The 13969-nt window shown below is 45.1% G+C and overlaps 1 protein-coding gene across 4 annotated transcripts in view; it reads right to left on the bottom strand.

Annotated features, from left to right (window-relative positions):
* The window catches only part of ZER1 (zyg-11 related cell cycle regulator), a 30359-nt gene extending 28242 nt beyond the window's left edge, over window positions 1-2117 (bottom strand). The window contains exons 1-2 of one of the 4 annotated variants that reach the window (XM_061154479.1): window positions 1790-2113; window positions 1431-1636 (exon numbers count right to left, since the gene is read on the bottom strand). The gene's annotated coding sequence lies outside the window, so the exon portion shown is untranslated. Of the gene's footprint in view, window positions 1-1430; window positions 1637-1789 lie in introns of all 4 variants that reach the window. The other 3 variants (XM_061154481.1, XM_061154480.1, XM_061154477.1) reach the window with 3 other exon arrangements.
* Between the last annotated feature and the right edge of the window lie 11852 nt (window positions 2118-13969).

Here is a 13969-nt window from a genome sequence, read left to right as displayed (position 1 = left end):
TCCAGAATTCTACGAGTTCAGAGAGGTAGCCAAGAGCTAGTGACATCATCAGCTGGTGCTAAAAAGAAAGGCTTTGAGACAGACACATGCAAACATTTCCTCACCATCGTCATTAACATCAGCATACCTGCAAGACTTACTGAGGACTTAATATGCACCAAATAGTGCACCAAGCACTTTAGTACGTGACCTCTCATTTAGCCCAACAATCCTACGCTGTAGATGAGGACAGAGGGGTGGGAAAAGGTCCTTCATTCAGTTCTCATAACCAGCAAGCAAGTGCCATGACCAGATTTAACTACAGTGCTCTATTTCCATCCTTTTTAAAATTTATTCCATCAGTGGTCATTGTCAAGATGGAGAAAGAGTACTGACAACGCCAGGCAGAGCACAACGGCCATTTGTCACCTAGAACAAATCTGTATTTTCTCTTACCACCAGACACTTCAAATTAGTGCAGTTTTGAAAGGTGTCCCATTAGACACCTTATGACCCTACATCACATGAACAGCCGAACACCCTCCCTACCAATGTCTCCTCCATACTGTTCTCTGACTTCCTTGTCAATCACTCTTCCCCTTCCTTCACTCTGCTCCAGCCCTACTGTCCTGCTGCTGTTTCATAAAACCATTAGATTTTCCACCTCAGGACCTTTGCACTTGCTCCCTCCCCCCACTTAGATCTCTGCTCAGACATCACCTTATTAGAGCCCTTCTCTGGATCACCCTCTATAAAAAGGGCAAACCCAGTATCCGACCCTTTCCATGGCCCTTCCTGCTCTATTTTTCTCCACCCTACACATATTTTTCTCCACCTTACATAACTTTCTGATTTGCTGAATGAACGAGTTAACTGAAACAGAGACTTCTTTGCTAACTGGCAACCACCTCCTGCTCTCAAGTACAGCCTCCTATGACCCTTTTCAAAGCTGTCCTCAATCCTCATTCTAACCAGCTTGAATCCTGAAGAGAAGCACTGTTTCTGAGAAAGACCATATGGGGGCAATTTTTCCATGGGGGCATCAGACATTCCCTCTCTGATTTAAAAATCAAACGCCGTGCTTACTGGCACAAAGACTGGCAATCTTGGACACCTTGGGCCCCAACGCAGCCAAGTCAAGTTCCACCCACAGAGCTGTAGCGAGCAGTCAGTTTCACTTTCAACTCACCTATCGGGCTCCCGTGGCCCTTAGGCTTACAATACTACACCATCCCTTTCCCACCCTGTTGGATTCCCACCACCCCAATCGTGTCATCCCTGAGTTTTCAAGCACTGCTTTGGGGGAACTCAGCTCATCCAACAGGTAGGAGGGGCAGAGGCTGGTTCTTCCAGCCCTGCATCTATCCCCCATTTTGTAGGGGCCATGGACAGAGCGTCATTTTCTTTCTGGAGGAAGGGTGCTCAATTTTTTAAAGGCACGTTTCTCAGACCTGGCAGCAGGGGTAGACCAGGGAGTTCTCCCACACCTCCGGCCCAGATGCAAATGATTGCAGCGGCGATGGTGAGGCACCAGAGGCAGGAGGAGAAATGGGTAGGACGCAGATCCATCCCTTGGCCCCGGGAACGAACGGGGTGTGCTTTCCTCGGCGAAGAGGCGCAGAGGATGCGGCCCGGTGAGAATTCCGAGCCAGAGCTCCTGCGGAGGCAGGGGATCTAGCCACGCTAGGGCCGGGGTCTGGGGGAAGACCGGGGGTCGGCGGGGCGGAGCTTGGGAATCCCAGGGACCGGATCCCCGGGCGGGATGGGGGTCGCGCCGTGGCGCGGGGAGGGGGGACCCCGTGGCCGTTACCTTGCCCTTAGGGCTGCGGGCGGGGCGGAGGGCCGCCTTGCGCTGACTCCGGGGCCCGGCCCCACCCCCGATCCGGCTCCTACGGCTCGGAGCCTGCAGCCGCCGCCGCCTCCGCTGTCAACAAACCCCAGGCGCGTCACTTCCGGGACCGCCCCTTAGCAACAGCGAACGGGTTCCCCGGACCGGTTCCCACGGCGAACGCGGGCGGCGGCTGCCGAAGGTTCCGGGGCCCCGTGTCGCCTGCTCTCCCGGACACCGGCCGGGTATGTGGGTAGTAGAGGAGGGGAGCGGTGGTTGGTCCCCGCTTCAGTCCGTCCTCCGGGAGCTCCTCACGGGCGCTCTCGGGGCTGGGGCGCTGATGGCGGGGGGCGGGGACCGACTCGGTGACACCGGCTTCCGGCGGCGCTCTGACCTGAGGTTCCCCGGAGGCCGGGAATAGTTAAGGGCGGACTGACTCCACCTTCCTCGTCAGCACCGACGAGGCGCCTGCCCCTCCGTCCAGCGCCCTATTGGACGTCTCTCCCTGGCTTCTCCGCAGGTAGCTCACTCCCACGCGTCCAAAAGCACTCACCGTCTTCTTCCCGAACGCGGTGCTACTTCTCCAGGTAGTTAATTAAGCCCTTCAGGCGCCTTGGAGATCACCCTGGGCAATGGGGAGTCGGCTTTGGCTCCTGCCGCTTTCCTCAGCTCTTTGTCCAAGTCGTCAAATCCTCTAAGGATCTCTCAAACCAGCCCCTCTCCTTCTCCAGTAGGGCCAGTCTCTGTCCACCATCGTTTCTCCTCTGGATTTCTGCAACAGCCTCCTGATGGAACCCCCTGCTCCTTCCCCTCATGCTCTCCACAGTTCCATAGTGAATGTTTCCAAAACCAATAAATCTGATCAGGGCACTTCCTTGCCTTATAACCCTTAACATAGACAAGGATGATCGGCACCCCCGTCTCTCTCTCCACTCTTTCCCCTTTCTTGCCATCCCACCCCCCATCCTTTCTCCAATCCAGACGGCTTAAAGCACTTTTGCTTCTTTTAATGCTCTTCTCACCGTTGTGTGTGTTCTTTTAATAATCTTCTATCCCGTGTGTGTGTCTGTGTGTGTGCGTCTCTGTGTGTGTATTAGTCGCTCAGTCGTGTCCGACTCTTTGGGTTCTCATGGACTGTAGCCCTCCAGGCTCCTCTGTTCATCGGATTCTCCAGGCAAAAATACTGGAGTGAAAAAAAAAAAAAAGAATACTGGAGTGGATTGCCATTCTCTTCTCCAGGGGATTTTCCCAACCCAGGGATCCAGCCCAGGTCTTCTGCATTGCAGGTGGATTCTTGACCGTCTGAGCCATTTATTCCCTACTAAACACTTTTCTTGCTCCAATCTATATCCAGCACACACCTCTTGTCCTTCTTGTCTCAGCTTAGATGCTACTTTATTGAGGAATCCTTTCTGGACATTGCCCCCCGCAATTCTGATAACTAGTTTTGTAGATGTTTTCCTTCTGTGCAGCATCTTTTAGTCTTTGACCATTGTAAGTATGTTTGTACAATTTTGAATCCTTTAAAAAGTGTTTTGATTTTGAATTATCAAATAAGGTATACTTAGGACTTCCCTGGCAGTCCAGGTGTTAAGACTCCAAGCTGACAATGCAGTGGGCATGGGTTCGATCCATGGTTGGGGAACTAAGCCCCCGTGTACTGTTTGGCTAGGCCAAAAAAAATTTTTTTTTTTTTAAGTTAAGCAGAGTTACTATATGACCTAGCAATTCCAATCCTAAGCATATACCCAAGAGGAAAATTTCATACCACAATTAGTCATAATAGTCAAGAAGTATAAATAATCCAAATGTCCGTCAACTGGTGAGAGAATAGGATATAGAATAATATAGTCATATGATGGAGTATTATTTAAGATACCTGTCACAAAAGGTGATAGATTTATGATTATATTCTTATGTCCAGAATATACAAATCTATTACAGACAGAAAGTAGATTCAGTTCAGTTCAGTCACTCATTCGTGTCCTTCTTTGCAACTCCATGGACTGCAGCACGCCAGGCCTCCCTGTCCATCACCAACTCCCGCAGTTTACCCAAACTCATGTCCATCGAGTCGATGATGCCATCCAGCCACCTCGTCCTCTGTCATCCCCTTCTCCTCCTGCCCCCAATCCCTCCGAGCATCAGGGTCTTTTCCAATGAGTCAGTTCTTCGCATGAGGTGGCCAAAGTACTGGAGTTTCAGCTTCATTATCACTCCTTCCAATGAACACCTAGGACTGATCTCCTTTAGGATGGACTGGTTGGATCTCCTTGCAGTCCAAAGGACTCTCAAGAGTCTTCTCCAACACCAAAGTTCAAAAGCATCAATTTTTTGGCACTCCACTTTCTTCACAGTCCAACTTTCACATCCGTACATGACCACTGGAGAAACCATAGCCTTGACTAGACGGACCTTTGTTGGCAAAGTAATGTCTCTGCTTTCTAATATGCTATCTAGGTTGGTCATAACTTTCCTTCCAAGGAGTAAGCGTCTTTTAAGTTCATGGTTGCAGTCACCATCTGCAGTGATTTTGGAGCCCCCCAAAATAAAGTCTGACACTGTTTCCTCATCTATTTCCCATGAAGTGATGGGACCAGATGCCATGATCTTAGTTTTCTGAATGTTAAACTTTAAGCCAACTTTTTCACTCTCCTCTTTCACTTTCATCAAGAGGCTTTCTAGTTCCTCTTCACTTTCTGCCATAACGATGGTATCCTCTGCATATCTGAGCTTATTGATATTTCTCCTGGCAATCTTGATTCCAGCTTGTGATTCTTCCAGCCCAGCATTTCTCATGATGTACTCTGCATATAAGTTAGCAGGGTGACAATATATAGCCTTAACGTATTCCTTTTCTTATTTGGAACCAGTCTGTTGTTCCATGTCCAGTTCTAACTGTTGCTTCCTGACCTGAGTACAGGTCTCTCAAGAGGCGGGTCAGGTGGTCTGGTATTCCCATCTCTTTCAGAATTTTCCACAATTTATTGTGATCCACACAGTCAAAGGCTTTGGTGTAGTCAGTAAAGCAGAAATAGATGTTTTTCTGGAACTCTCTTGCTTTTTCAATGATCCAGCGGATGTTGGCAACTTGATCTCTGGTTCCTCTGCCTTTTCTAAAACCAGCTTGAACATCTGGAAGTTCACGGTTCACGTATTGCTTAAGCCTGTTATTTACCTGGGGCCAAACTGTGGTAGAAGTAATGAAGTCCCATGCATGCACTGCTACACTCAGTGCCCTCAACTCTGCAGCAGGCCACCGCCAACCCATGCCTCTGCCAAAGACTCCTTTACGCTCATGGGCAAATCTGGGTCAGTCTCTTGTGGGGTCACTGCTCCTTTCTCCTGGGTCCTGGTGTGCACAGGTTCTGTTTGTGCCCTCCAAGACTCTCTTTCCCCACTCCTGTGTAAGTTATGGCAGCTCTATGGTGGGGTTAATGGCGACCTCCTCCAAGAGGGCTTATGTCATAACCTAGTCTGAGACACCCAGAGCCCCTCCACTGCTGACCAGACCACCTGACCTGCCTCTTGAGAAATCTGTGTGCAGGTCAGGAAGCAACAGTTAGAACTGGACATGGAACATCGGACTGTTTCCAAATAGGGTAAGGAGTACGTCAAGGCTGTATGTTGTCAGCCTACTTATTTAACTTATATGCAGAGTACATCATGAGAAACGTGGGGCTGGATGAAGCACAAACTGGAATCAAGATTGCTGGGAGAAATATCAATAACCTCAGATATGCAAATAACACCACCCTTACGGCAGAAAGTGAAGAAGAACTAAAGAGCCTCTTGATGAAAGCGAAAGAGGGGAGTGAAAGAGTTGGCTTAAAGCTCAACATTCAGAAAACAAAGATCATGGCATCCAGTCCCATCACTTCATGGCAAACAGATGGAGAAACCATGGAAATAGTGACAGACTTTATTTTTGAGGGCTCCAAATTCACTGGAGATGGTGACTGCAGCCATGAAATTAAGACACTTGTTCCTTGGAAGAAAAGTTATGACCAACCTAGATAGCATATTAGAAAGCAGAGACATTACTTTGCCAACAAAGGTCCATCTAGTCAAAGCTATGGTTTTTCCAGTAGTCATGTATGGTTGTGAGAGTTGGACTAGTAAGAAAGCTGAGCACTGAAGAATTGACGCTTTTGAAATTTGGTGTTGGAGAAGACTCTTGAGAGTCCCTTGGACTGCAAGGAGATCCAACCAGTCCAGCCTAAAGGAAATCAGTCCTGAATATTCATTGGAAGGACTGATGTTGAAGCTGAAACTCCAATACTTTGGCCACCTCATGCGAAGAACTGACCCATTGGAAAAGACCCTGATGCTGAGAAAGATTGAAGGCAGGAAGAGAAGGGGATGATAGAGGATGAAATGGTTGAATGGCATCATCAACTCAATGGACATGAGTTTGAGTAAACTGTGGGAGTTGGTGATGGACAGGGAGGCCTGGCATGCTGCGATTCATGGGGTCACAGAGTCCGACAGGACTGAGGGACTGAACTGAACTGAACTGAAATAACAGGGAGGGAGCACAGCCCTACCCATCAACAGAAAATTGGATTAAAGATTTTCTGAGCATGGCCCCACCTATCAAAACAAGACCCAGTTTCCCCCTCAGTCAGTCTCTCCCATCAGGAAGTTTCTATAAGCCTCTTAAGATTGCTGGGAGAAATATCAATAACCTCAGGTATGCAGATGACACCACCCTTATGGCAGAAAGTGAAGAAGAACTAAAGAGCCTCTTAATGAAAGTGAAAGAGGAGAGTGAAAAAGTTGGCTTAAAGCTCAACATTCAGAAAACAGAGATCATGGCATCTGGTTCCATCACTTCATGGCAAATAGATGGAGAAACAGTGGAAACAGTGGCAGACTTTATTTTTTGGGGGCTCCAAAATCACTGCACATGGTTACTGCAGCCATGAAATTAAGAGACGCTTGCTCCTTGGAAGAAAAGTTGTGACCAACTTAGATAGCATATTAAAAAGCAGAGACATTACTTTGCCAACAAAGGTCTGTCTAGTCAAGGCTATGGTTTTTCCAATAGTCATGTATGAATGTGAGAGTTGGACTATAAAGAAATCTGAGTGCTGAAGAATTGATGCCTTTGAACTGTGGTGTTGGAGAAGACTCTTGAGAGCCCCTTGGACTGCAAGGAGATCCAACCAGTCCATCCTAAAGGAAATCAGTCCTGAATGTTCATTGGGAGGAGTGATGTTGAAGCTGAAACTCCAATACTTTGGCTACCTGATGGGAAGAGCTGACTCATTTGAAAAGACTCTGATGCTGGGAAAGACTGAAGGCAAGAGGAGAAGAGGACGACAGAGGATGAGATTGTTGGATGGCATCACCGACTCAAAGGAGATGAGTTTGGGTAAACTCCGGGAGTTGATGATGGACAGGGAGGTCTGGCGTGCTGCAGTCCATGGGGTTCTCAAGTTGTACACGACTGAGCTAATGAATTGAACTGATCATAGGGCAAACAGACTAAAAATCACAATCAAAGAAAACTAACCAGTCTGGTCACATGGTCCACAGCCTTGTCTAACTCAATGAAATGATGAGCCATGGGCCACCCAAGATGGATGGGTCATTGTGGAGGGTTCTGACAAAACGTGATCCACTGGAAAAGGGAATGGCAAACCATTTCAGTGTTCTTGCCTTGAAAACTACATGAACAGTATGAAAAGGCAAAAAGGTAGGAGACTGAAAGATGAACTCCCCAGGTTGGTAGGTGCCCAATATGCTACTGGAGAAAGTAGATTAGTGGTTGCCTTAGGACTGAGGGGTAGGGGAAATAGGAATTAACGCTAATAGGTACAGGTTTTCTTCCTGGGGTGATGAAAATGGTCTAAAATTAGATGGTGATGATCATTGTGTGGTTGATAGATGATAGTTGTACATGTACAGCTCTGTGGTTAGAATGAAAAGCAATGAATAGAGTGAAAAACAGTGAATTGTTCACCCTATTATTTTAACATTTATTTATTTGACTGTGCCAGGTCTTAATTGTGGCATCTTTAGTTGCCTCATGTGAGATCTTTAGTCGTGGCATGTGAACTCTTAGTTGGGACATGTGATATCTAGTTCCCTGATCAGGAATCAAATCTGGGCGCCCTGCATTGGGAGCATGGAGTCTTAGTCACCTGGCCACCAGGGAGGTCCCAAACTCTTTGTGGTAATTTGTTACATAAATCCTAGGAACCTAATATAATCGTCTGTCTGTATAGAAAGTTCTGTGGAACCTACAAAAAAGCTTCTCAAACTAATGATTGGGTTCAGCAAGATTTCAGGATACGAGTCAAGAAAAGCAATAAATAATGTATTATTCGAAATTAATTTTATCATTATAAATAATAATGAAACCAAAAGCAGTTTGGTTTCTGTATTCCAGTATCAGATAGTTTGAAATTAAAAAAAAATACCATTTACGATAGCATCAAAAAATACCTAGAATTACCTAGGACTTCCCTGATAGCTCAGTTGGTAAAGAATCCACCTGCAATTCAGGAGACCCTGGTTTGATTCCTGCGGGGGGAAGATCCACTGGAGAAGGGATAGGCTACCCACTCTAGTATTCTTGGGCTTCCCTGGTGGCCTAGCTGATAAAGAATCCTCCTGCAATGCGGGAGACCTGGGTTCGATCCCTGGGTTGGGAAGACCCCCTGGAGAAGGGAAAGGCTACTCACTTCAGTATTCTGGCCTGGAGAATTCCATGGACTGCATAGTCCATGAGGTTGCAAAGAGCTGGACGTGACCGAGTGACTTTCACTTTCACGAATAAATCTGAGCTTCCCAGGTGGCGCTAGTGGTAAATAACCTGCCTGCTAATGCAGGAGACATAAATAAGAGGCAAGTTCAATCGTTGGATCAGGAAAATCCCCTGGAGGAGGGCATGGCAACACACTCCAGTATTCTTGCCTGGAGAATCCCATGGTCAGAGGAGCCTGGTGGGCTACGGTCCATGGGGTCACAAAGAGTCAGACATGACTGAGGCGACTTACCACACATGCAGAATAAATCTGATCAATTTTGTGTAAGACCCATACACTGAAAACTACAAAACATGGCTGAACGAAACTAAAGACCCGAATAAATGGCTGTTGTTTAGTCACTAAGGCGTGTCCCACTCTTGCCATTGCATGGACTGTAGTCCACCAGGCTCCTCTGTCCATGGAATTATCCAGGCAAGAATACTGGAGTGGGTTGCCATTTCCTTCTCCAGGGGATCTTCCTGACCCAGGGATCAAACCCGGGTCTCCTGTATTGGCAGACAGATTCCTTACCACTGAGCCACCAGGAAAACCCAAATAAATTGAGATATGTTTTATGTTCATGGATGAGATGGTTCAGTAATGTTAGGATATCACTTTTTTCCAAATTGATCTGTAGTTTCAAAAGTCCCAACCAAAATCCCAGCAGATTTTGTTTTTGAGTAATTGACAAGCAGACTCTGAAGTTCCTATACAATGCAAATTATTAAGAGCAAAAGCCAGAATAACCTTTAAAAAGGGAACAGAGTTGATGGACTTAACACTACTTAACTTTAAGACGTTATAGAGCTACAGAGTTATAGGGCTACAGTGTAGAGCTCTAAGGCTTACAGAGATACTTAAGTAGTGTTGTGAGGCTAAAAAGATAGACAAGGCGATCAGTGTAATGCAACAGAAAGTCCAGAAATAAGTCCTGCGAGTATGTGATTGATTTTGATTCAGTTGGAAAAAAGATAACCTTTTCAACAAACGGTGCTTCAACAATTAGATATTCATATGAAAATAAATGAATTTTGATACATACCTCACACTATTTACAAAAATTAATTCAAGATGGATCACAGATCTAAATATAGTGTTGTGGAATCCAGAGTCACAAACACACCTCAAAGGACACTCAGGACAGTGGAGTACAGTTTATTACATCACCGGTTCCAAGGGGAATCAATTCCCAACAAGAACCCTGATGTTTCTGAGAGGCCCAGTTTTATACCCCCCACTATGTGACTGGTTACATTTTAGCAACCTTTTTGTTGTATATGACTGAGTTTTACAACAAGTAGGTGCTAGGAGAACAAACAATTAAGGTTAAAGGGGGGGACCAATGATTATACATCAAAGGGGGATGTCTCCATGGTTAATCTAACAGGGGCAGCCTGACCTCAGCCTGACAAAATCTCCCTCTGTCATCTGTAGGGAGGGAAGTCTCCAGGAGACCTGGTTTTCACTAGCAATGGTTTCCTCACTCTTGGGCAAGGTTCAGGCCCAGTTCACATCTTGTGTTTAAGATGGATGACAGGCTTCAAGATGGAGTCTTTCCTGCCTTCTTCACACTGGCCCCAACAATAGAACCTAAAACTATAAACTGTAGGAGAAAAATCTTTGTGATATCAGAGTAGGTAAAAGATTGAGGGATATGACATCAAAGATTGTTCAGACTTTATCAAAATTAGGAAATAATGCTCTTAAAGAAAAAAAACAAAAGAGCCTATAAAGGCAAGCCACAAACCACAAGAAAATATCTACAAATCACACATTTTAAAAAGACAGATGGAGACTTCCCTGATGGTTCAGTGGTTAAGACACCACAATTTCTCTACAGGGGACATGGATTTGATTTCTGGTGGGGGAACTAAGATCTCAAATGCCTCCCAGCACAACCAAAAAATAGGAAAAAAGTTAACTAAAAAATTAAAAGATGTATCTTGTCATACCCATTAAGATGACTATGATCATAAAAATAGAAAAGAATGTGTTGGTGAAGATGTGGAGAAACTGAAACGTGCACTTTTGGTAAAAATGTAAATGGGTGTAGACATTATGGAAAATAGTATGGTAGTTTCTAAAAAAATTAAGAGTCGGATTGCCATATGCCCCAGCAATTTACCTTTTGGGTATATACCCCCAAAGCATTGAAAAGATGGTCTTGAAGAAATATTTGTACACCCATGTTCACAGTAGCATTATTTTTAGTAGCCCAAAAGTGGAAGCAACCCAAGTGTCTACTGATGGATGAGTGGATAAACAAAACATGAAATATTATTCAGCCTTTAAAAGGAAAGAAATTCTGACTCATGCTGAAACATGGATGAACCTTTTGGACATTATACTAAACAAAATAAGCCAGTCACAAAAAGGATAAATACTCTTTATATCTCATTTATGTGAGGTACCTAGAGTAGTCAAATTCATAGAGACAGAAATAGAATGGAGGTTGCTAGAGGCTGGGGGAGGGAGAATGGGGAGTTGTTTAGTGGGTATAGAGTTTCAGTTTTGCAAGATGAATTCTGGAGACTAGATCCACAACAATGTTGAGTGTACTTAACACTACTGAATTGTACCTTAAAATGATTAAGATGGTAAATTTTATGTTATGTTCATTTTGCCACAATTAAAATATATTCATCCAGAATATCTAAAAGGTTCCCCAAACTCAATTTCAACAAGGACATAAGCAATTCAATAGAAAAAAATGGGAAAATTTTAATAGATTTGAACAGATAACTTCCCCCAAAGAAGATATGTAGACGGAAAACACATGAAAAGATGTTCAACATGATTAATCTGTATTGAAATGCATATTAGAACATCAGTAAAATACCATAGGGCTTCCCTGATGGCTCAGATGGTAAAGAATCTGCCTGCAATGTGGGAGATCTGGATTCCACCCTTGGGTGGGGAAGATGCCCTGGAGAAGGGAATGGCTACCCACTCCAGTATTCTTGCCTGGAGGATTCCATGGACAGAGGAGCCTGGGGGCTTGGGGGTGGTCTACAGTCTATAGGGTAGAAGAGAGTTGGACATGACTGAGTGAGGAACACTTTCACTTCACTTTTTATGCGCCTACTAGAATGTCTAAGATAAAAAAAGACTAAGTGCTGGTGAGGAGATGTGTGTGTGTGTGTGTGTGCACGCGTGTGCACGCACGCTTAGTCGCTGTTGTGTCTGACTCTTTGCGACCCCGGGGACTGTAGCCCACCAGGCTCCTCTGTCCATGGGGATTCTCCAGGCAAGAATACTGGGGTGGGTTGTCATGCCCTCCTCCAGAGGACTTTCCCAACCTAGGGATCGAACCCAGGTCTCCTGGATTGCAGGGGAATTCTTTAACATCTGCGCCACCAGGGGTGAGGAGATGGTACAAGAGAAACTCGCACACACTTCTGGAGTGGCTATAAAATGGCTACAGCCATTTTGGAAAATGGTTTAGCGGTGTAAAAATTTTAAATTTATCCAGACATTCCAGTCTAAGGGAAAAGAAAGTATGTGCACACAAAAAGACTTTTGCATCAGTGTTGATAGTGGCTGGATATAACCCAAATGTTCAGCCCAGATGAATGGATACACTATGGTTGATTCATCTAGTAATGGAATCTATGGCAATGAAAAGTGTTGATACATGCTACAACATGTACGAATCTTGAAGTAATTATGCTGAGTGGAAAAGAGCCAGATAAAAAAATTAAGTCTAGAAATCTCAAACTAATCTATAGTGACAGAAAGCAGATCAGTGGTTGCCTGGGCATGGAGGTAGGGAGGAAGTGAGGAGACAGAAAAGAGCAGGAGAAATCCTTTGGGGGTGATGGGTGTGTTAATTATTTTGATTGTGGTTTCACATATGTCTAAGCCAATAGAAGTGTACACTTTAAATATGAGTCGTTTACAGATGATTATATCCAGAAGCTGGTAAAACTGTATTAATTCCCTGGTGGTCCAGGGGTTAGGACTCCCGCACTTTCAGTGAAGAGGCTCAGGTTCCATCCCTGCTCAGGAAACTGAAATTCTGCAAGCCTTGTGGTGTGGCCAAGAGAAAAAAAAAAGAAAAATCACTGAGGGAAAACCTATAATACTTCCATATAAAAAGTTAAAAAAAATCGGGGCTTCTCTGGTGATCCAATGGTGAAGAATCTGCCTTCCAATGCAAGGGACACTGGTTTGATCCTTGCTCCAGAATGATTCCACATGCTGTGGAGCAACTAAGCCTGTGTGCCACAGCTTCTGAGCCTGTGTTCTCGAGCCTGGGAGCCACAGCGACCCAGCCCACGTGCGGTAGTGTGGTCGGTGACAAGAGAAGCCACTGCAACAAGAAGCCTGCACTCTGCAACTGGAGAGCAGCCCCTGCGCTCCACAGCTAGAGAAAGCCCTTGTGCAGCAATGAAGATCCAGCACAGCCAATAAAATAAAAAGTTTAAAAAATGGTACTAGTGCTTGTCGAATGACTGTGAAAAAGCTGTATCACATCAAGTCTTTTGAAAGCTGTTTGAGAGAGGTCTGTTTCTCCACACCCTGGTGATGGTGGGTGTAATAAATACTGATGACTCTTCTGAGTCCAAGTGGTGCGATATGGTTGTTCAATTTGTATTCCTGAGTATGAGTCCAATTCAGTGTCTTTTCAGAGATCGGCAAGACATCTTTCTTTCTTCTTTGAAGTGCCTGCTTCATAAACTCTGCTGCCTTACCTCCTTCAGATGTTTGCTTGGACGTCACCTCAGAGCAGTTTTCCTGACCCCACTGTGTAAAATCACAGCCCCCTCCCACTACCTCAGTTCAGTTCAGTCTCTCAGTCGTGTCCGACTCTTTGCAATCCCATGGACTGCAGCACACCAGGTTCCTCTGTCCATCACCAACTCCTGAAGCTTACTCAAACTCATGTCGATCCCACTACCTACTCCTGCTTTCTTTTCCCCTGTAGGAATTTATCACCATCTGACATACCACTCAGTTTACTTCTTTACTCTATTTAACATCTAACTCCCCTCACTAAAACCTCAATGCTTCGAAGGAAGGGATTTTGTCTTTTATTCATTACTAAATCCCTAATACCTAGGACATACCTGGCACATCAGGGGCACTGAGTACATTTCTTGAATGAATGATTATTTTTCCCTTTTGGGGTGTTTCTTTTTCTTGTTGATTTAAGAATTCTGTATATGTTAGGAAGATTAACACTTTATCATAAGAGCTGCACATGTTTTTCCATATTGATATTTGTCTTTTACTTTATCATTAAGAGACTGAAATTAATTCATTTATTTTTGGCTTTGCTGGGTCTTCCTTGCTGTGCATGGACTTTCTCTAGTTGCAGCAAGTAGGGGAAAGTGAAAGTGAAAGTCACTTAGTCCTGTCCAACTCTTTGCGACCCCATGGAGCAAGTAGGGGGCTACTCTCT

This window comes from Dama dama, chromosome 11 (assembly GCF_033118175.1).
Source record: "Dama dama isolate Ldn47 chromosome 11, ASM3311817v1, whole genome shotgun sequence".
In the NCBI taxonomy this organism is placed as follows: Eukaryota; Metazoa; Chordata; class Mammalia; order Artiodactyla; family Cervidae; genus Dama; species Dama dama.
This window is presented reverse-complemented; position numbering and strand designations above follow the sequence as displayed.